Source organism: Periplaneta americana, chromosome 10 (assembly GCF_040183065.1).
Source record: "Periplaneta americana isolate PAMFEO1 chromosome 10, P.americana_PAMFEO1_priV1, whole genome shotgun sequence".
NCBI lineage: Eukaryota > Metazoa > Arthropoda > Insecta > Blattodea > Blattidae > Periplaneta > Periplaneta americana.
The window spans coordinates 158825197-158850356 of NC_091126.1; the positions used below are offsets into that span (position 1 = coordinate 158825197).

General features: G+C 38.2%; 1 protein-coding gene across 11 annotated transcripts in view; it reads left to right on the top strand.

Moving 5' to 3' along the window:
* Positions 1-512: 512 nt before the first annotated feature.
* PlexB (plexin B) overlaps positions 513-25160 on the top strand; it is a 1260445-nt gene continuing 1235797 nt past the window's right edge. For 10 of the 11 annotated variants that reach the window (XM_069838306.1, XM_069838310.1, XM_069838312.1 and 7 more), the window contains exon 1: positions 513-731. The gene's annotated coding sequence lies outside the window, so the exon portion shown is untranslated. Of the gene's footprint in view, positions 732-2570; positions 2696-25160 lie in introns of those variants that run through there. The other variant, XM_069838307.1, reaches the window with a different exon arrangement.

The following is a 25160-nucleotide window of genomic DNA, read 5'->3' on the forward strand; positions in this document are numbered from 1 at the left end:
TTAAAAAAGCGGTCCCCAGTTCAAAAAAGTTTGAGAAACGCTGACCTACGATAATGGAACAGTTAATAGAACGAATTCATTGAGAGAGCGAATTCTCTAACACGAAAAGCAACTAAGGTTTTCGTGAGTAGAGTAATAACAATTTATTCCACGTACTGTGATATGCATAGACTGCTGAAATATAGTAGACTAGAGAAGGAGCCCAAACGTCCCGGTGTAGGGAGAGACCAAAAATTGACCAGTTCCACACTTGGGACCACCTGTACCCTTGATGCGTGTGCGGTAACGTGCGTCGGCCGCTAGACGGCAGCACCGCATAGAGCGCGCGTAAGTCTATAGCCGAGGGACAACACGAGCTGTTCCCCACCCCGCCTTTCCCGGCACCAGGGTGGACCCCTTGCTCTGTCGTTAGGGGCGACGCGGCCGTGGCGATAGATGGACGAGTGAACCTTACGAGCAGTGCCTCGCCGCGCCGCGCACGCCGCCTGCCGTCGAGCTGCGGCAGCGAGCCGAAAGCCGAGAGCTTCAGTGAGAGGCGAGTGGGCCCAGCGATGTGTCACGCGGTACGTCCCCGTCTTCGTCAGTGCGCCGATAGTGTTCTCTGTCAAGACACTCCCTGCAGCTTGCCATGTAGTGTTTTGTGTGTACAGTTGTAACTTTGATGGAACAGTGAAAGTTGTGGAGTGTTGCAAACGGACACATGTTCTCGCAGTTGAGTGACTTAGTTCTCGGTAAGTGTGTATGTGTGTGTGACGCGAAGTGTCAGGGCGGTCACCTCGAGGACCACGGCGCTTCCAAGGCTGGATCGTAGTAGGTTCATCCTTCGAATTGTCGTCTTTCCAAATACGAGTACACCAACGGAAATAATGCTGAAGAACGTCTTCAGAGTAACAACACTAACTAATAATAATAATAATAATAATAATAATAATAATAATAATAATAATAATATTCTTTTCTATAACTGAAAGTGATGTTTCGAGTAGTTTTTAGCCCCAAAAGTTTCCGGTTTAACTAATAACAGCCATGAAAACATTTGGTTAGTTCTAGAGAGGAGCTCAAACGATTATTTTCAAGTATCGACGATAACTAAGACCGTGACATATCGACATCTGCGATTTTGTCACAGTTTAAAAATGTAATTTTATGATGAATTCTAAATACAAGTAATATGTACATGCAACAGCTCGGTGATTTATATAGGAAAATCCTACGAATAGGTAAAGTGCAAGTTATCATTAGTAATAAATAAATACAGATTGGTGTATGGGATGTTCTTGTACCACGAGGTTATATTGTAGTTATCGAATCAGTTAATAATTTTGAACTGGAGTTGGATATGGGGAAATTGAGGTTATGCGATTCGCAAGAGTTAAGTTGATCACAGATCATAGAACTATTGCCGTCAAAGAGTAGTGAATATTCAGTAAGTTTTAGTATTACGTAGAACAGTTCGAAAGTGAAACTTAATCGCATCTATTTCGCGTCTAAAGTCAAGGATATCCAAAGGACAGTCTAGTATTTGTAACAAAATATCACACTGATTTATCGGTCATTTCTAGTTAGTTCAAATGCTGACAGTGTAATTGGTGTTCGGAGATCGCTTTCCGTCAAAATTCGATTGTCAAAGCTAGCAAGCTATGATGTGTGAACAGTGCAGTTTACTCGGCAAAGCTTACCGTGCGTTGATAGTGAAGTATTTCACTTGAGTGAGTTACCAGAACGTTTCCGATACAAAGCGCAAGACGCGATTGCCAAGTTCTGAGACGCTCGTTTCTTCTCAGGCTGTGTGAGGCGAAAGCGGCTGCAGATGATGGGCCGTTGCACGTTCTCTCGGCCGGCAGCTAGAGCAAGCGGGTTCCGCGCTCTGCCAAACGTTCATGTAGATCCCGTCGCATATGAAATAAATTTGTGCGTCTTTTGTATGATATGTATGACATAAAGTTTGTTCTTGTAGGCTATATACGAATTATATCACCGCGTCTAGACAAGGGCAGTGTTCTCGCGAGGGCAAAGCTCTTGTGTTTACATAATGACGTCACTTCTCTAACTGGAATAAGTGGCTCGTTAAGTCTTTCTGAATAGCACTCCGGGAAGAATAACAACCGTTGTGTTACATTAGAAATAGGTTTGAACGACGGCTGGGGTATGATTTAGCGATCCGCGTTTCGGGTTCACCCGAAATTCCGACGATGTTTTCGAGGTCCTTGCCGTATTTTTTGGGCAGCGCAATAGTCCCACAATAAAAATGGTGATAGTTAAGTTGAAATACGAGAAACGAGTACGAATTGTTTACGTCGATAAAAAAAACCGTTGGAGTTAATTTTTGGTGAGGTTTACGTGTGAAATATAGGACAGGTGGCAATGAATATTTGCGTCGGAAGAGATATAGAACGATTCCAATTGTCGGGTATTTGTTTGGAATGAGGTGGGGCAGAATTTACGCGCATGCTCGTCCACGGCTGCCCAGTTTACCCTCCCCAGGACATCTCTATAACCCCCTCCCCCACCCCATACTGGAGCTTTGACGCGTCTTGAGGAAGAGTTATTTCTCAGTTTGTAGCGGATCGCAGGGGGGTCTTCAAGAGTTACGTGCCCAGTGTGAAAAAAGAACTCGCCGCTTTGGTGGCTTATCACCACAAAAGAACGAAAAAATCTTCGTTCAGTTTCTCTATCAAGAATAGCTGCCTTCTCGGTGAGTCTATTTCTAACTGAAGCTGTCCTCGCAGCAATGTAGGTTGGTCAAGTCCGCCTGGATCCATGGACTGAGCCCCGGCGTCTTAGGCCAGTTTTAATAGCCGCTGCGAGGACTTGCCGTCCGTCTTATCGGATCGCGGACAAGGCCCGTGAAGGATGACAGACTGCGCTTGCACACGCTAGCGCGCCATAAGGGCTTTTGTTGTGACAGTGCATTAACCATGCGAAGAGATCGATAAATTTTTAGCCGTGTCCAAATGGGCTCCACATCATCTAAAGCGCCGTAGCAGTGCAACTAAATATTTAAACATTATTTGTACTCGGGCGGGGGCGATGCGTAGTCATGTACGCATAATACATTTACGCACTTTTGTTCCGTTCCATACACACATCATATTCGATGATTGCGAAATAACTCATGCTATGGCTCGTTCATTACGAGACCGAAAATTCCAAATTCACTGCCTGTTACATGATAACGCTTAATTTCAGACCCTTCTGTTGGTTTTCAACGCTCCGACAATTGGGAAATGAGTTTTCAATTGTTACAGCAATTTAATTTGTTATTGAACAAACCGCCGAAACGTCCATACGCTCAAAAATCATAATAGGGAAGCTCTCTGCCGCTTCGTAGCGTGGCCTAAGACATTTATTCGAATTTTCGTTTTCGCAACGCACCACACGCGGACCTGTCAACTGGTTTGTGTTGCGTTATTTCATGATGAAATGAACTAATATATGGTGTAACTTTTCACATATGCATCTATCTGGAAAGATAAATTAAGCGACTTTTCGTAACAATGACAGATTAGGTTAGGTTTGTTCAGGCTTTTGGTATGTCTCTTATGTAGATAGATACACAAATATCTTTACCGTGGATCGAAAAAAAGGAGTGCTTTCCCGTGTAGTGCAAAATAATGTTGATATCTCTGGATTACCTGATGATATCGTGCGAAAATATCTGAGAAAATCATCGGTCTGGTATGTAGAAAAACGAAGATATTTGGAGGCGGGATGGATGTTGGGTGGGTTTATGGCTTCCGTAATGACCGCGTCGTGCCTTTAGAATGGTGTGCTACAATTTGAGTTTTTTTAATGGTTAAAGTACTTATTTTTCTTCCGTTTGTTGTGCTAAGCTAAGCGGAATTGCAATTATTGTTCCATTCCACACGCATCATGTTCGACGATTGCAATATAACTCAAGGCCAAAAATTTCAAGTTCGATGTCTTTACATGATAACGCTTAATTTAAGAAACTTTTGTGGGTTTTCAACGCTCTGATAATCGGGAAATGAGTTTCCACTTGTCAGAGAAATTTAATTTCTAATTTCACAAAACGACGAAACGTCCACACGCTCCCAAATCGTAATTGGGTAGCCTGCAACTGCTTCATAGAGTGACGTAAGACCTATTTCTTTGTATTGTCCTATTGTATGGAGTTGGTATAGGTGCGATCGTCTGCAATCTTGAACCGATTGCGCTGTTTTGTTTCATGGCGACAAACCTGACAGAAACGGTAGCAATGCAAACTTGTGACAAGACGTCGTTACACGTGATAGTTTTAGCACTAACCAATTGCGACTCTGAACGAGCGCAATATTCCACAATACTTTTCATGTAATTGAACTGCATGGAAAACCGCTTTGTTAACGGCCTTGACTGAAAACTTTTTCCTGTACGTACGCATCTAAAGCTGTTTGGTTAAAACTTTAGCGATACAGAAGTTTCATGGAACAAAATACGATAGTTTTTGTCCCGAAAGAAGTTTTGCACCACGATGAAAATAAAATCTAGGAATTTATCAGTTGTGTGTGGAATATTTTTGCTCGTGGTATTTCTGAATAATTGATAACATTTCTGTTGTTGGAGTTTACTTCAATTTACGTTAGTTTTACTCCCCTTTACACCGATAAAATGAAACCATTTCACACACGCAGGACGTATTATTAGTAGTGTGTTGTCCGCACGAAGTTCAAGAACTTGAAATATCGATTTTTCCTGCGAACAGCACAACATCGTACCGGCAGGCGTTCGTTTCATTCGAACACCTTGTCGACTTTAGCTGCTTGCACTTACGCCTGTCTGGGTATCTCGCTGTGAATGGGGTGCATTCATTAGTGGACGGCGTGTACATACGAAGCTATTGGTCAATATTCCATCAGCGTTTTAATGCGTGTTATTAATTGATAACTAAAATTGATACGTAGCTAAAAGTATTGCTCTCTCGATTTCGAAATACGAGATTGATTTCAAGTGATGTCGAATGTGTTGACATATTATTTGCAATGACAAACATGGAATATGAGCTCACCCAGAATCTTGCGTTAGGAAATGATACCTAACAGTGAGTTTCAAATTGAGTATCCCTACAGGTTTTTTGTGCGTTAGGAAAGAATGTTAGAATTCTATTTTTGTGTAAAATTCAGTTCCTATAAAATGTGACGTAACTTCTCAAAACCCCGCAAGCTTTCACGACAAAGCGATTCATAGTTCGATTCTGGACGATATAATATGATCTCTCTCTCTCTCGTTTTTGTCTTATCCTGTCTTAGTGTGACTTTACGACTTTGACGTTAGAAACGAAACACTAAAACTGAAAGTGGTGAGATTATGAATATGAATCCAGACCGATAATTAAGGACTGTTTTATGATAACTGTTGATAAAGTAATATAAATAAAAAGCCGGAAGCGTGTTGTTTTTGTGGTTGGAATTGCAGCGGAAGTGTTTCTCATAGATATACATAGTTGCTTGTCGATTTTCTCCTGTCGCAAACTTCACTGCAATTCTCAGAAAGTGTAAGTTTCAGCATATAAAATTCATGCCCCTACTGGGACTTACGTTAGGTTTTCAGTGACATACTGTAGACAAGTCTGTAATATAGGTAGGCCTAATTGTTCGTACAGAGATATTTTGCGCCAGTTTCTTCAAAGAATCGCAAATATTTACACGTCTGTTCTTTCTAACACGTTCTCTGTATAGTATTTATACAGATGTTTATATTCTTCACCAGTTCCCATTGGAGTTACGACCGCTGAAGAATTTTCAACGTGGCTCATGCGAAGTGAAGAAAATCGTGAAGTTTTAATCCCGTTCAATTCGATAGTAGGCGTACTTCTTGTTGCTTTAAACACTTCTTGTAGGGTATTATTAAGCGACATTGATCAGACTTTTGTAAAGCAAGTAGAAGTTTTTAAAAAAGCTACGCATAGAGGCGACAGTTGTGTAGGCAGCGTCCTTTACCAAATGTTGTAGTAATACGTTGCGTTCAAAGGAATCCATAGACAGAAGATTTGGCAAAGGAAATGTTTCATATATCGTCTTTATGAGAAATTGAGTGGCAGCTCGTAATAGACCTACACATGTATCTCCAGTTTTGAGTTATTATATAAGAACTTGTGTTTTGTTACAAGTGTAGACTACAACGGGCGAACTCCTAGGTTTTCAGATTTCAGACTTAACTTTTATGGTTTGAGTATGACACAGGAAAAGTTCAGAGTACATTCTCTCGTAATGAATTCATTCTTACCAAACAAAAGTCATTAATAAAGTAAATTACACTTGATGACCTCCTTTCCAAACAGAAGTTGGTAACATTTTGAATTTGCAACTTTGTTTCCAGGAAGACTGAACTGGTATTTCACCTTGAGAGCGTCAAAGTCGATTGCATCTCGAAATTAGCACACTATTCCAAGTCCATGCCAAATACCTGGATGGTTCTAGGAGTCTATCCATAAACCGCAACTGTATCAAGTTGGGTTCTGAGAAATGCGTGGAGTGCTACGATATTTGGACAAGTTTGTATTTATAGCTGTCGTGCGCCGTGTGTTTGAATTTAGAATATAAAATACCTTCACACACACAAACTCTAATAAAATAAAATTCGCGGTTCTTTATACGACTTGTAAATTACAGCAGAAATTAATTGATTCGTAATATCGTCTTTGGAATTAGCACTTGTTTAAGTTTGTAACTATGCTTTGTTCATTTTATGGTGCTTACGGAAGCTAATGAAAGTCAGGTCGGGTGAAAATGTGGTACTACACAAAGGGAAGAAACTTAACTACGCCGATAGGCAGTTTTTATATATTGGTGGACGGGAAAAGATGTTTTTGCGCACTACATTTCGTCCAATATTGTAATAGCGCTTGCCTTTAAAGTGCGTCACTCGATAGAAACTCTACAGCTTGATATTGCGAAGGTTCGTTCATTGCTGCATGAAAGAACTGCGAAAATGGATATACGAGTTCGCAATCCTTAGAGGTTTCTGACGTGTGCGGACGGTATAGTGTTGAATTCCAACCATAGTTTATGCATTTAACGTAAAATCCGTAAGAGACAGAGTGAAATGATTGAATTTTCCACTGGAAGTATTTAACCACGGAGTTGAAAACAATTTTATAACTGTCACCAGATTTTGCAGGCTATTATCATACGAGTACGACTGACACCGACAGTGCTATCGTGTCTTGCATCGGGAGGAACCCAGTATGCAAGTTGTTGCAGGTTTCAGAGCTTCATTATCTGATTTTTCGTGTCTCTTCCTATAACAAATTTTTTGCAATTAAATGAGGAAATGAATGATGTGAATCAGAATGTGTCAGTGAAATAAGACGCGAGTATTTTTTATCAGAAATGCATTTAACACTTCGGTTAACGCCAAAGACAGTCACAAGTTTGTAGTGTATTAGCACACTCACAGTCACGAAGCTCAATACGTAGTAAATATGCATCCATAGATAGTTGCTCACCACTAGGGTCGCTAATATCGCCTCACTACAGACAATGCGAAATAGTACCAGCACAGTCCAGTGTTCCTAGCACCCTCACAACTTAAGCTTCGTGACTGTATTTACTAGACTGTGGTATTAGGTTTCCTCGATAATAAAAATAATAATAATAATATCATTATTATTATTATTTACTTTTCGAATTAAATACTTCAGATCATTCGGTGGAATCTCGCTCCTTGGTGTATCCCTCGATGTGTCCTTGTAGCCGGTAAATATTTCCACCTACTGAAATTTTGATACAAAATTTTTTCTACATAATCAAAATTTACGAGTAGCATATCATGCGAAATTAGGATTTGTGCCTATTTTAAAGTTGTCTTTGTTATTTTTACCTGTAAAAATCACAACCGTAACATATCGAGCGTTCTGTATTGCAATAATGAAGGCGTGCAAAATTTATGATTCATTGCGACAAATGAATTACTGCACTGAATAGATACAAAATTAAAACTCGACACAGATTAAAAATGTGTTTTTTTTTCTGAATAACTTATGACGTTGGTTTTTTAGCAACATATGTTTGTAATAACTTGCTACCATTACATACATCACTTTCAGAGTTTTATCCCTTCGTAACTATATTTTGGACTTGTAAAATTATACTTCGGATTACAACATTATTTTCGCTTCAAAGGAAAAAATAATGTTTGAGGTCCTTGTAGCTTCCAGTAATGGGGATTTTACCAGTAGATTAATATTAATACATTCACCGCAGAGTCCAGAAATATGAAATTAATACGAGACGACAAATGTTCGAGAAATTGAGGTCATATTTCTGCAATTAGTGGATCTCTGATCATCGTTGATTTTACTTAACTTAATTCATTTGTTTCGGTTCGTATAACGGTAAAATTAAATATTTTATGCAGAATGTCTGCGTCAGTTACTACGAGTTTTAAGACATATCCATTACACAATACATTAATTATTTAGTCTGTGCAAATATTGTTTCGTTACTGGCTATTTGTTGCTATACATGATTACAAAATTCTTTAGATTTCCGTAGACTGATTATACTGACAGTACTTAATTATTTTGCTTCTGTTTGTAATATCCTGCTGTCATTACATATTACATCACGTTCAGATTTTATTCCTTCTCTAGGTTTGGGACTCGTAGCAAATGTAGGATACAACGGGTTGCAAAAGTATTTTCGCTTCAGGGGTTAAAATAATGATTGTAGACCTTACGGCTTCTAGCAGTGGAATTCGCACCAATATGTGCCGCAGACTTATGGAGATACGAGATGACAAAAATTTTAGAATTTGAAAGCTGGACAAATAGATGTTTTAGTGCATACTCGGAACTAAAATTATCGTCGACTATATTTAATTCGTAGTTTCTTTCCGTTCATATATCGATATATTTATATTACTTTCTGAAGAATTTCTACAAAAGTTGATGTGGGAGTTTTCAGTTACGTTCATTGCATTTTTAGGCAGTTATGGGCTTTTTGTTTCCGTACATGATCCCAACATTTTACAGCATCCTGCATACCCAATGCCTTCTAGAGGTATTAAATTATAATATGACCATGCTTTCAACTGCAGAGATATAGGCATCTATAACTTATGATTGCGTCAGGTGTTAATTTCGACACGAAGTTCGTTTTTTATTGAATTTCACATCATTTGTTAGTTAATGTTGTTTTTCAGTCCACTGTCCGAAGACAGGTGTGAATCTCGTAACACCAATAAGGCATCACTCATTAGGTAACTAGGCCAGGAGATAATGGGGTAGGGTGGCCAGTTCCTTTCCCCTCCAATGCATATATCGCCGATTAGCTACATATTCCATTAATCGGACTTCAGATGCATACAAGCAGTTGTTCTTCCTCTGACACATATCGTCAAGTGAGATGTACTGCCTGATAATAGATCTACGTATCAGCCAGAACCTCAATCAGAGGTAACAGTTAATGTAATAGATTTAATTATTTTTATTATAACAAATAAATACGAAAGTGGTCATGATATTTCTTGTAATAAATTAATTTTTTCCAACTTATAGGCCCTAAATTAAATAAAAGTGTGTGTGTCTAGGTGTTATAGCTTTGTAGCGCGTGATATAGCGTCGCGGTTAAGGCATAACGCTGGAAGCCGGAAAGTCGGGGGTTCGGTTCCCGATGTGGTCATGGATTTTCTCCACTCGTGTAAACCTTCCAGCTGCACTATGACCTCTAACAGAAATTAGTACCAAGGGTAGGTTTGTTTCTCTAGGGGTAAAGTGGCGGACATGAATTGGCATCCCTACAGCCATTAATGCAGATTTTCTGTAGGCTTACAGGTGGGAGTTTTAACCAGGGTTTAAGCTGGAAAATAAATAATTGTCGCAAAAATCCACAAATGAAAAATTATATTTGTGTTAATTGCGAAATGCTTGTACAATATGATGAATAATTGTGCAGATAAAGTATGCAGAAACAGAAATTATGTAATTTGTTTCTTGGACTTTTATTACTTTCAATCCATCTTATCACACTCTAGATATACTTATATACGTAAATCATTAGACGTAGGTATGTTCAGAATCAATTACTGCTGAATTTACATCACATTAAAATACGTTATGGGTACTCGAAACATTGAAATTCTTTACTACTACGCCCTTCAAGATTTGTCAGCAGAGTCCTAACTCTTTTTGCTGAAAGGCGGTTTCTAATTCTAGTTTTTACAAGATTCACGCAAATAAATTCTCGATCGCAATTTGCAGTATGCGATGGATGGAATTATATAAATCAATTAGAAGAAATTGTTCACTTACATGAATTGCACCAACTCTTTGAAATCAATTCCTGAACATCTATTGCTGAATACCTCTTTGAACGTTGCCCATACCATTAGCATTTAATTTAAATTCAGATTAGTTCAAACACATCTCTGATTTCATTTTCTCCGTCACCATCTTCGTTTCTGAAGTTCAATGTGACTTTCTCATTTTTGTACATTTACATTCGAATTTTGTTGCATCTTTAGAACTCGAGTAGCAAATTGCGACAAATGCGACTGGCTTAAACCCTGGTTTTAACCACCGTCCACCCTGCTGATCACCGGGCAGGGCGTAGTTGCGCCCCACGTTCGGATAAAATGCAGCAGATAAAAAAGGGTCCTTGTTTTGTGGGCATAGTTGCGCCCCGTTCCCATCAGGTAGAGAGAAAGGGATGGCATAGTTGCGCCCCGATGAAATACGTAGAGAAAAAGAAACTACGGGAACTCGAGCCTCGTAATCAACCAACCTTATTGATTTCTTATGCGATTTATTATTCATTTTCGATAACGTTAAAATGAACACCATGAAGTTGGCAGTACTTTATTAATTGTTTTTCTTCTGTTTATGCAGTGATTATCAATAGCCTACCGTTAAAATGAACACCATGAAGTTGGCAGTACTTTATTAACTGTTTTTCTACTGTTTATGCAGTGATTATCAATAGCCTACCGTTAAAATGAACACCATGAAGTTGGCAGTACATTATTAACTTTTTTTCTACTGTTTATGCAGTGATTATCAATAGCCTACCGTTAAAATCAACACCATGAAGTTGGCAGTACTTTATTAACCGTTTTTCTACTGTTTATGCAGTGATTATCAATAGCCTACCGTTAAAATGAACACCATGAAGTTGGCAGTACTTTATTAACTGTTTTTCTACTGTTTATGCAGTGATTATCATTAGCCTACCGTTAAAATTAACACCAAGAACTTGGCAGTACTTTATTAACTGACATATCCAAATGAGTGAGCCGTTGGAATATGGGGCTTAGCAGTCTTTGACATTTTATTAATGATTTTCACACCGTCTGTGGCGTATAGTAAGGTTAATTTAAAATGAATGTTTGGTTCTAAGTTTCAGTTTTAGAAACCCTGTACCATAGGGTTAAGATATCGATGTAAAACAAAAAATGCAGTTCATTTATTGTGTGTGATCGATAAAAAAGTGTTATTTTAAATAGTAAAATTGATCATATGCTAGGCCTACCTGATTTCAATGCAGCTATCACTGTAATATTTTATAGTAATTTGTTTATATTATGACAATCACTTTCATGTGTACTATGCCCATCGGGGCGCAACTATGCCATGTCCCTTCTGCTACCTGATTTCTTCGTGGCGCAACTATGCTATGTCCCATCTGCTACCTGATTTCTTCGGGCGCAACTATGCCATGTCCCTTCTGCTACCTGATTTCTTCGGGCGCAACTATACCATGTCCATTCTGCTACCTGATTTCTTCAGGCGCAACTATACCATGTCCATTCTGCTATCTGATTTCTTCAGGGCGCAACTATGCCATGTCCCTTCTGCTACCTGATTTCTTCGGGCGCAACTATGCCATGTCCATTCTGCTATCTGATTTCTTCGGGCACAACTATGTCATGTCCCTTCTGCTACCCGATTTCTTCGGGGCGCAACTATGCCATGTCCCTTCTGCTACCTGATTTCTTCGGGCACAACTATGCCATGTCCCATCTGCTGCCTGATTTCTTCGGGGCGCAACTGTGCCATGTCCATTCTGCTATCTGATTTCTTCGGGCACAACTATGCCATGTCCCTTCTGCTGCTTGATTTCTTCGGGGCGCAACTATCCCATGTCCATTCTGCTACCTGATTTCTTCGGGGCGCAACTATGCCATGTCCCTTCTGCTATCTGATTTCTTCGGGCGCAACTATGCCATGTCCCTTCTGCTACCTGATTTCTTCGGGGCGCAATTATGCCATGCCTAGGCCTCCCAATTGACCGCGGGGCGCAACTATGCCATACCGCTGATCACCTACTTTTGTCATTTTTGGAATGTATAACGTCAATTTATGCTATTCAATTTTTACCGTTTTGATAACAGTCGCTGTTTTGTTGAACGGGTTAAGAATATACTTGTATTTCCATTGCGTAGTTGAAAATGTTACGAAAACTTTAATTTATTATTCCAGAAAAATATTATTAAGTCAAGATATTTGTGTACAGTTGTAAGAAGTAAGTCATTTGCATTCACTTCAGTACAGATGAAGTTTCGTGTCTGTTAGTTATCACGCATTTTACGTAGTTGTAGTACAAATGCTAAAGCAGTGTAAGCATTGTTTACTTATATATCGCACACTTCCGAGTAACACTTCTTTATTACGCTGAGGTAGCGCTGGGAAGGTGGCTAAACCACAAAGAGTACCTCGCACGCTGCGATGTCTGCATCACTCTTAAGAGACTGTACAGAGTATCTTAAAGCGAGACGGCTAGTGACTTCATGTGGTTTTAAACCATAAAAGAAAGATTAAATAAAAGTTCCAACCGCGGTTTTCACAAGATATACTCGTGCTGGAATTGTTGATATTTTATATGGAGTTGATAAAAAGAATACCCTTATATTTTCTCACACAAGAGTGAGTTTCTTAAAGACCATAAGGTAATTTAGGAACAAGAAATCTGAAATTTACCGTGTAGTGTTGTGGTTTACCTGATTTAATTAAACGATAGTGCAATAAAGCTTTTAGTTGAGTAAAGGCAAAATGATTATCAGGGAAGTGTAAACGTGATCAAGGATGAGAATGGTGACCTGCTTGCAGACTCTCATTCAATCCTGAACAGATGAAAAAACTATTTTGGGCAACTACTAAATATACATAGGCCAAATAGAAATGATCGGGACGAAACTGAAATACTAACTGCTGAGCCATTTATACCCGAACCCACACTTTCTGAAGTCGAAATTGCGATACAAAATCTGAAAAATTATAGGTCTCTAGGTTATCGATCAAATTCGAGCAGAATTAATACAAGAGGGTGGAAGCGCATTATCTAACGAAATTTATAAGCTCGTACTTGCTATTAGGGAAAAGGAAATTGTACCAGAACAATGGAAGGAATCCATAATCGTGCCTATCTTTAAGAAGCGGGACAAGACTAACTGTAGTAACTTTCGAGGAATATCACTTTTGTTGTCTTCGTAAAAAAATTTGTCCAATATTCTTTTGAAAAGATTAACTCCATATGTAGATGAAATTATTGGGGATCATCAGTATGGTTTTAGGTGTAATAGATAACTATTAATCAGATATTTTGTATTCGACAGATAATTGAGAAAAAATGGAAGTATAAGGATACAGTGCATCAGTTATTCATAGATTTCAAAAATGCATATGACTCGGTTAAAAGAGAAGTTTTATATGATATTCTCATTGAAATTGGTATTCCCAAGAAACTAGTTCGATTAATTAAAATATGTGACAGTGAAATATACAGCAGAGTCCGTATAGGTCAATTTCTGTCATATGCCTTTCCAATTCACTGTGGGCTAAAGCAAGGAGATGAACTATTACCTTTACTTTTTAACATCGCTTTAGAATATGCCATTAGGAAAGTCCAGGATAACAGAGAGGGTTTGGAATTGAACGTGTTACATCAGCTGTGTGTATGCGGATGGCGTGAATATGTTAGGAGAAAATCCAGAAACGATTAGGGAAAATACGGGAATTTTACTTGAAGCAAGTAAAAAGATAGGTTTAGAAGTAAATCCCGAAAAGAAGAGGTAAGGCTTATATGATTATGTCCCGTGGCGAGAATATTGTATGAAATGGAAATATAAAAGTTTGAAATTTACACTTTGAAGGGGTGTAAAAATTCAAATACCTGGGAGCAACAGTAACAAATATAAATGATACTCGGGAGGAAATCAAACACAGAATAAACATAGGAAATGCCTGTTATTATTAAGTTGAGAAGCTTTTATCATCCAGTCAGCTGTCAGAAAATCTGAATGTTAGAATTTATAAAACAGTTATATTATCGGTTGTTCTTTATGATTGTGAAACTTGGACTCTCACTTTGAGAGAGGAACATAGGTTAAGGGTGTTTGAGATTAAGGTGCTTAGGAAAATATTTGGGGCTAAGAGGGATGAAGTTACAGGAGAATGGACAAAGTTACACAACACAGAACTGCACGCATTTTATTCTTGACCTGACATAATTAGGAACATTAAATCCAGACGTTTGAGATGGGCAGGGCCTGTAGAACGTATGGGCGAATCCAGAAATGCATATAGTGTGTTAGTTGGGAGGCCGGAGGGAAAAAGACCTTAGGGGAAGCCGAGACGTAGATGGAAAGATAAGATTAAAATGGATTTGAGGGAGGTGGGATATGATGATAGAGACTGCATTAATCTTGTTCAGGATAGGGACCAATGGCGGGCTTGTGTGAGGGCGGCAATGAACCTCCGGGTTCCTTAAAAGCCAGTAATTTAGTTGTGCGTAAACATGGCGTGATAGCCCAGGAATTCTTAAGACAGACTATTCGACTTTTGACCTCACGTCCACATGTTCCAACAGAACGATCATCCATCCAATATGAGAGTAACGTATAATCATCACGATTATTCCCCAAGCTTTTATAGCTGGATTATGAAACAAGATATCGCTACTTACTATAGTAGCTCACAAAATTAATCACGATGCTGGGAAGATAGTGGTATAGTATCTCCGTTCAGTTCATATTCAACCACTGCTAAAGCGGGCGCTTTCCTTTGAAGAGTTTAGAGTTTATTTATTGACTAGGTCTTCTCGAAAACCACTCCATTCACAAGAAGTTACAATATTCGTCTACCAATTATGCGTTAACATTTTTAAAAGATCTGCCCATGTCAACTACACGTGGAGTATAAAACATGTTTGTCATACCTCGAGTTGATACACGAGAAGAAATTTTAATTAAAAGTTATTTTTAGCTTAAAATTGATTTACTGTGGATATTTGTTGTTTTTTCAACTGTCCGAAGAAAGATTTGAACCTCGTAAGTGACACCAATAAGGCATCATTCATGAGCCATGAGATAACGGAATAGGATGGCCAGTTCCTTTCCCCCCCTCCATTGAATACATCGCTGATTAGTAACATATTACACTAATCAGACTTCAGAAGTATACAAACAATTGTTCTTTTTTTGACACAAATCGCCAAGTGAGATGTACTGCCTGGTAATAGACGTACATATCAATCAGAACCTCAATATAATGGTAAAAATAATGTATTGGTCGTAAAACTAATTGTAACTATGGAATCTTTACGACGAAAACGTGACAACACCGCTTGGCATTACAAGTATTGATCCGTGAAAAAAAATATCCAACAGAAATCTTGCCGGCAAGGAATTGAAATACCGCGGAAACAGTACCGTACACTGGCCGAAATTTCACGAGAAATTAGATTCCCCACGAGGACTCGAACCAGCGCGCATTCCATAACTCGTGTCCTAGATCCTAGATATGACGTCTTAGACCACGTGTAACGTGTGGTCAGTTGGATATCCCACCACCCCTTATAGCTGGCTTACGCATCTTGATTTCGCTGCTTACTGTAGTTTTCAAAATTCATCAGTATCACAATGCTAAGATGGCATCGGTAGACTACCATACACTGGTTGGAATTTCTTGAGAAATTTCGTTTCTCAAGACGACTCGAACCGGCGCGCATTGCTAGTGTAAGTTATGACGCCTTAGACCACACAATAACGTAGCGAAGATGAGTATTGTGAGAACATATTCTGAATACTTCTAAAACATCGTAAGTCCAATGTTTTCCGAATGTTGCGTTATGGAAAAAATCTATTACCTATTTCAGCTCAGCTTATGTTGAGAGTAAGGTCGCCACTGTCTATGTTCACATGAGAACTTCGTTAACTGCGGGACATGAGATGAGTTGCGGATTCGTAGGCATTATATTGTTCGTGTCGCATGTTACAGAGTGTGTGGACCAAAGAATATTACGGCTGCTTTAGGCGAAGGCGATATTATTTGAAACATGAATACACCCGTTTTCTTTAAGTCGAACAGGATACTTTGAAATCTTTCGCATCCTACAGTAATATATATTGTATTTTTATTTAATTATAATGATAATGATAATTATTGCTATATACCGGTAGTGCATTATAAATTAAAATAACTGATTGTTGTGCTCTTTCTACACCTTAATTTCAAATGAAAGAAGACACCGACCCTTTCTTTATCTCTACACAATTTCATCCTGCTTTGAGAAACATAGACCTAAACTTTCGGATACGGTTCGTTCTTTGTAGCAGTTTTCATATTCTGCCACAATTCCACTCTCAGTTCCACATTATATTCTCTGTGACAATGCCACACTCACAGTTTAAATTATATTACATATTTAGTTGTATTAAAATGCACAGTACATTTTCTGTTATAACTAAATTAATCAGTAATAAAATATAAAATGCCCGAACAAATTATAAACACGCAACGCAATTGCAGCCAAGGCCTAGTGATCATACCCAGACTGATCCATAAATGACAGATCATACGTAGACTCATATACTGTTCTTCTACGGTGATTGTACAATGTATGACTAACAGTCAGTTCGTGGCTTCTGAAATGTTATCGCAGTTCCATTGACATAAATGATCAGCGAAGTTGTAGCTTATTTTTAAATTTATTTTACGACGTTTTATCAACGGATAGTATGTATATTTCCAATGTGCGTCTATGATGAAACTTTTTTAGTTGGTTATTTAACGACGCTGTATCGACTACTAGATTATTTAGCGTAGATGAGATTGGTGATAGCGAGATGGTATTGGGCGAGATGAGACCGAGGATTCGCCATAGATTACCTGGCATTCACCTTATGGTTGGGGAAAACCTCGGAAAAAACCCAACCAGGTAATCAGCCCAAGCGGGGATCGAACCCGCGCCCTAGCGCAACTTCAGACCGGCAGGCAAGCGCCTTAACCGACTGAGCGAGGCGTGATGAAACTCGTAAATCTAGAAATAATGTTATTGTTTATAAATAGCAAATGCGTAAGTGTTGTTAGCTCGTATATAAAAAATATAGAAGATATTTTGCTCCCCTGCACAATTTCCTCTAACGGAATTGGGGCTACGAGGTCTTACGAGTAAGTCAACGACATTCAGAAAATATATGCAATATTAAAATGTGTATCTCCAGAATATTTCTTTAATAATCCTCTACTTTGCGCGTTTATGTTATTTCTGATATACAACGTTCAAGTCTCGTAGATTTTGAACAGTTGATCAAGTCGTAATCAGGTGTAACAATTTGAAATTGTTTGACTTTCCTTCTTGTTTAAAAGAGTTCTTAACGGGAAAGTGAAACATTTGTTTTTGCAGTCAATACGTGTCGTAACACGTCCATCTGTGTCTGTTTAAAATTTATTATTATTATATAAAAGTATGACTAATTTTATAAGTTCATCCGAACCAGAAAACTGCTCATCCATTTTGTAACGTTCCATTGAATGTAATGTGACACTCGATTCGCATTATTAATGTATTGGCGTTATGCTGAGTTAATATTAATTTTAATTGAAGAATTAATGGAGGGATTGATATGAATGCCAAACTAAATGGGATGTTGAAGAGTAAACAGAGTTCCAGTGTCGTTCATCCCATATAAACGGACAGAATTCCGAAACGGTCTCTTGTGGAAATTGCGTGTAGCGTTTAACCCAGGAATGCAAAAATGTGCTACAATTGTGGTAGACGTCACAAGCCTAACCACGTGACTTATCCCTTCCTTTCACCTTCACACGTCATTGGATATGGTAGCGGGAGAGGAAATATGTATTCAGTGTGCTTGCGGACGTCACAGATTAGTAATTCCAGGTCGGGGGATTGTGGATGAGGAACAGACTCTTTCCCCATGCTTCCACCTCTCTCTTCTTCAGTTCTGCATCCCTGATTTAACCATTACTGTGATCCAATTCCACGTGGAGATTCGGCGCGGTGAGCTACACCAGTATACGTCACTGAAGATGGCAGGCAGGTGAAGTTTTAGTGACAATCGCGTCACTAGGAGGATCGCGTATTGTGTTCCGGCCGTCTTTACTGCTGGAAGATAATAGAACCACATTGGTAGTATTAGGAATAAGTAGCCCTATAGTGAGAATATTTAATTTTGCTAAGAATTTTGTGGCTTCTGAAATGTCATCGCAATTCCATTGACACAAATTCTCAGAGAAATTATAGCTTATTTTTTTAAAATTGGTTATTCTACGATGCTTTATCAACTGCTAAGGTTATCTAGCGTCTGAGTGAGATGAAGGTGATAATGCCGGTGTCCAGCGCAGAAAGTTACCCAGCATTTGCTCTTTTGCCACAAACCACGATTTGAACCTAGTTTCACGGTCAGGCAAGCTAAGCGTTACTCTACGGCGGTGGACTCATTGTAGCTTAATGTAACTAATGAGAACTATTAGCATTTATTAATAATTAGAGGTAGGCCTATATCTGTTTAGGACTCCACGATTTCGGAATTCGTGATAATTGGGAAAACTTTTTCTTAACATGAAACTTGGAGGTTAATATTTCACACACTTGAGGTAGAAGTGAATACAAGAAGTTAAAAAGGTGGCTATAAATTAAACTTATCCGAAATAACATTCATTGAGGTGCATTAATTGAATTTGTACTACCCCATTATCTCCTGGTTTAGATGCCTAATGCATGATGCCTTATTGGTGCCGCTTATGAGGTTCAAACCTGTCTTCGTACAGTTAACTAAACAATAATTGCATTTGTGGACTGTAATTCTAACTGCCAGAAATTTTATTTTGCCTTAAAATAAATTGGTTATGATTTAGGCCTACATAAAAACAGCAGCACAAACAGACGCAGACAACTTAGTCTACCTCTTCCTTTAAATTATAGTCTGAAAACTCCAAAGCTATAACTTTATGCTCAGCAATTGGCTTGACTAAAGCACTTAAAAATCATCTTTCTTTTGATTAATTGTATTGTATTGTATTTATTAACATTCCATGGTATTCATACATGCTAACAGCTAGAATATGGCACAAGTCAAACTCAGTACTATTATAAAATCTTAATTTATAGTCACAGTCTAGATGAAATATATACAGACGAGATTTACAATATAGTCTACTAGTACAACACAAAGTTTTAGTATCAATTTCATGAAGCGTTATTGAATGTCATGAATTCACTTACAGAATAGAAGGCGTGAGAAATTAGGTAATTCTTTAATTTGGCCCTAAATAATTTTATGTTTTGAGTTTCATTTTTATATCGATAGGGAGGCTATTAACAATTTTTACTGCCATATGACGCACTCCTTTTTGATAGCACGATAGACTTGCCGACTTAATGTTTTGTTTTCCATAGACTATTGAAAGTAAAGGTAACCCCTTCACATGCCGTGAAGGCACTTGGCTGGGCATGGAGGTAGCCCCCCATGATTTCTTTACCTCGGCACTAGAATGAAGTGATTTTGTTGGCACCACGTTCAGAGCGCCATTTATCCCCAGAAAAGATTCTGTATTCAATTTTATAGGAGGCTGCATGAACTTCGAGGCCGTTTTGGAAGTTCGACAACGAGAAAATCTCGTCAACACCCGGGATCGAACACCGTATCTTCCAGTTTGTAGCCAGCAGTATTACCAATTCAGCTAACCGCCCACCGTATTCCATATTTTGTGAAATAAAATGATTAAACACTAATTTAGTAATGAAAAACTGAACAATATCATATTTTTACCTGTCGAAATAATCCTGTTCTTGTAAATGATCTATAATTCTGACTTTCACTAATTCTGAATGGATTTTCCTCCAGTTAGTCCGAATTAGTGAGGTTCTACCGTACAGTACCTTTAATTGAATTTAGCAATTCTGAATTATATTATTGGAGAAGTAAGAAAAAGTAAGTCAACCCTACGACATGCCAAACCGGCCTAGAGAGTGGCGAGATGTTAAAGCTGGCAATACAATCAGCTTTTAATGGTCTTACGTGCCAGCCGCCTTTACCCCCAAGGAAATGCCCCCGGTACTCATTTCTGTTAGAGGCTGAATAGACCCAGGACCATAGTGCTGCTGGAAGTATTAGTTCAATGTAAATATTCACGACTTCATCGGGACTTGAACCCGCGCCCTCCCGACTCGCAGAGTTACGCCTTAACCGCTACACTAGTGCGCGCCCCCCAATAAAGTACTTACACAAAATGTCGAACCTAAACAATATTAAGAAACACAAAATTTTGTCCAATCTCTCGTCGATCTTTGATGTTACGCGGACGAGTTCCAAAAAATCCTGCAGTAGCTACGTAAGAAGTGTTGTTAGGTTTAGAGAAAGCAGTGGCACAGAAAATGAAAGCCGTTTAGCCGAACAATCGATTATTCAACTGCCCATCACAGGATGTCGTATTAAATATCTTGCCAGTCGATGTGTGTAATGAAGTTCACGAGCCACCACTGACTCTCTAATACTTTGTGATAGGAAGCTGCGTGAGGGTGGAGTAACAAAGACCGTGGAATATTAATTAGGTGAGAAATTTGAATATCGATGTGATGTGTGTAGGGCAACAAATGAGATTCACGTTAAACTCTCCTAGGAACGGCGAAGCTGTTTACAGGTGTTCTTCCATATTATAAAGATGATGTAGATTAAATTTTTGTTCATGTAAACTTTTCCAATTGGATATTTTCATAATTGTTAAAGTCATGTATGCGGTTATTAATAAAAATTAAATAAGTAGGTAGTGATGGGAACTATTTTTTTTCGCATATAACACGCATGTTATTTTTGAAACACATTGACATTAATTATCTCGTAATTTTTGAAGGAGTTTCTGAGCTGATCAGAGTGAAATACATTCAGAACTTCCCTGTGGGACACGTAACTTAGAAATCGAAAGCTTGAGAGGGGCATCATGTGTGGAAAGGCTGTGATTTTATATGGCAAAACCGAATAACATTTTCCATGCATTATGAAACATATTGAACGTTCCCAGTATTAGATATTGTAGAGCAACAGTTGACCGACCGTTGTAGATAAGCTGATTCTTTTGTTTCCAACTACATATTGTATTTACATTCATTGCGGTGATTGTACTGTTACAATGGAGAAGGTGGAATAACAGAGGAAGCAAATGCTAAGAGAACTTTCCCTTCGTGTTGGGATAAATTGAAATCGTATTAGGTGCAGATAGATAATTTGCGTATATATTGTTTCATAAGTGAGTATATACATCAGATTTAGTTACGATTTTAAGGGAATACGGAATTGCGTATGTTAAATTATGTCTCACGTAAGGAACGTTTTCTCGACAGGCTAGACAGATGATTTTTTACAGCTCATATGCATATAAATTTAGGCCTACTTTATGCTGAAACAGTAGATTTTCTTTAATTTTTTCTTACTGAGAAATATTTTTTTCGCATTCGTGTATTTTTTCAACGGTATTCAGCACATTACGCCTGTAACGTCTCCAAATCGTAGCAAATTTAAAAAACATTGTTTTAATACACGTAAAAGTTCCATACAATCAATTCTTGAAAATTTCAGCTTTGTAGATTGAATTGAAGCTGAGGAATCCTTCCTTTTGCATAAAAAACTAAACTGGAAATTAACGTTAAAATAAGGCTTAAGGCTCATTCACAATGAAAATTAAACATAACGTAAGCGTTAACTTAAGAATATAAACGTCCACACCTGTGGAGTAACTGTTAGCGCGTCTAGCCGCGAAACCAGGTGGCCCGGGTTCGATTCCCGGTCGGGGCAAGTTACCTGGTTGAGGTTTTTTCCGGGGTTTTCCCTCAACCCAATATGCTGGGTAACTTTCGGTGCTGGACCCCGGACTCATTTCACCGGCATTATCACCTTCATCTCATTCAGACGCTAAATAACCTAAGCTGTTGATAAAGCGTTGTGAAATAACCAAAAGAAAAGAATACAAACGTTACGGTAAAGTGAAAGTCATACCATCATTCACGATGGGAACATAAACATAACCGCAAACATACTTGGTAACCATGGAAACATAACAACGACACCATTTCCTCATATTCTGTCGTATATTTCAGCGCTTCACGATTGTGATCTGTTTGCAAATCACGTAAGCATAAGCATGAAAGTTGGGAGTTTGCAAAATTCATGTTAACGTCTTACGGTAATGTTTATGTCAATGCTTATGTGAATCATTGTGAATGATCTTCTGTGTTTATGTTACGGTTATGTTTAATTTTCATTGTGAATGGACTTTTACATATCCTACGTGCCACCTCAGAAAAAGAAAAATTAACATGTAGGTCTATATAATTTTAGTGTAATCGTGTGTGACGTCATTTTAAAGAGAAAATATCAAAGAATTAATTGGAAGAATAAAAAGATAAATTTTCCTCTCAAAATGCGTAAATTTATGTAAAGAGAGCGTTAAAATTAGAACTTGCATAGCCCTTCTCACAAAATCGAAAAAATTTAAAGGAGTAATTTTAATATAATCATATGTGATACACCATTTTAAAGAGGGAACCGAATAATAATAATAAATTAAAACTAATGAAAAGTTTCACCCAGAATTCAAGTCAATTCTCCCTTAAATAGACTAGGTTATACTCATTTCGATGTTTAGAGATTTTGCTTAGCGTATTTATGTTACATGACATATATTTACATGTAGATTACCTGCTAAATGTTAGCAAAATTCCCGTATTTCATAGAGCTATCATATCACTGGCTGACACATTGAAGTAGGAGTTCCCGCATCAAAGAGTAGAATGTAGCGGGAAACACAAGAACGTCTGTTTTGTGTGTTGAACTTGTGGAAATGTATACAGTGCTTTGGTTAGTAAATAAATGTAGGAAAACAAGGCTGTATATGATACTAAATTAAGCGTCGAAAAATTCACTCCGTGCGTGAAGTAGATGTGTGCATTACCGCGAAGTTCAGTAGTTGTAATAGCTTGTTACACGATGTCGGCTTTCTAGGAATACTTTCGTTTCGTCTGACGTGCTTATGGGCTATTCCATCTCAAATCGACCGAAATGTAGAGAAAATTGACCTTGCAATTTTTAAATACAATGAAACTTTTTTCTGTCCGTAGACAACTATGGTACAATGCTTTATGCAAAGTTTGATGCATCATAACTTCATAGTGTTTAAATTAAAAATATTTTAATTCATCGTATTTTCATAAAATTAGCAACTTTAAACTGTTGTGGCCCCGAAACCCTTTCACCCAATGATCAAAATCATGGTTTATTTTGATGCTGAAAAGTTAAAGTTTATATTGACATGTAAACAGTTTTTCTTACTTTTTATGGAAATGGAGGAACTTAGATTTTTCTTAATTAAGACACCTTTGCCCACGAAAAAATATTTTTAAAATATATGGTTAGATTCCGCATTGAAAGTACAAATAAACACGTATTTTTTACTGGTGCAACGTTAATAAGAATGTTTTGAAAAATCAAATAAAGAAAATAAATAGTACGCGCGTGAGCTAACCAGCTGACTGTGAGGCGGGAGCTAGCCTAGGCAAGCAAGGCCAGGAGACATAAACACGTGATGTTTTGTCTAGTAGCGCATAGCTGGGCTAGCTTTATCACAGGTTTTCATAAACACAGAAGTAAAATGACGCCCAACGCTAGCTTATCTTCATCTCTCGGCCAGTGTGTGCTGTGTTGCGCCTTTCAAGTCTAGGCGTGTGAAAATAATTTATTTAGTACCCCCGAAACTTATTGCCGTGACACTAAGCAAACAATGCCGAATCCCTCTTAATAATGCAAGGCTTCTCAATATTTTTTTACATTTTTACAAATGGGCAAAAAGCCTAAAAGTAAGTAAAATCAGATTATCTGTCTCTCTATATACAGTCGACCTGTTTGGCAAGTTGGTATAGCGCTGGCCTTCTATGCCCAAGGTTGCGAGTTCGATCATGGGCCAGGTCGATGGCATTTAAGTGTGCTTAAATATGACACGCTCATGTCAGTAGATTTACTGGCATGTAAAAGAACTCCTGCGGGACAAAATTCCGGCACATCCGGCGACGTTGATATAACCTCTGCAGTTGCGAGCGTCGTTAAATAAAACATAACGTTTATTAACATTTATTCTCTCTATATACAATAAAAAGTAAGGATTACTTCTTATCATAAACTACCAAATGTCAGCTTCAAAATGAGCTCTCGTTCAATATTCTGCAGTAAATGGTTCCAGAGTTCTGAGCGCTGAAAGAGACTTGTTTTTTATAAAATACGGTAAATTTATCGCTCAACAACAAGAAAACCGTTTGACTTTCGATAGTATATTTTTGCAAATGCACTCTCCTCAGCACCTTGTACAGGGACATCATTTTATTTTTACTTCAATTTTTATTGTACCTGAGTTTTTGAATGTACTTCACTCCCACCCCTTCTACTAACGAAGTTCAACCTTCTTCCACACAGATCTAAGACCGCATATACAGTCATAGTAGCCACAGTACGTTCGAAAAATATGTTCGCGTTTTCCAGTGACGAAAGAGCTTTCAATATTGAATTATTTTCGCACAGGTACTGTCATCCATTTGCCTACGTCGTATCTCGGTTAACCCCATCAGCTTTTATTCGCCAGCTAGTGGTTGGGCTGTCTTAGCTCTTTCCTGAGAACATTAATTTCTGTTAGGAATTGGACGTATACGTAATATTATACAACTGTTTAAAATAACTTAAATAAAAGGGCTTCGTTAAGTAATTAACTGTCACGTGATTTCCCTCCTTTCTACGACCTTATGACATAACCACTTGGACGGACAGTAGATAGTATGTCTGAATAATTTTATCTTTTCGGATCGGGCAGAAGTGAAGATTGAATTTATAGTACGTAAGGTACTCTTTTATAGAGTAGGTACAGAATTGTTTCAACATGAGTTACT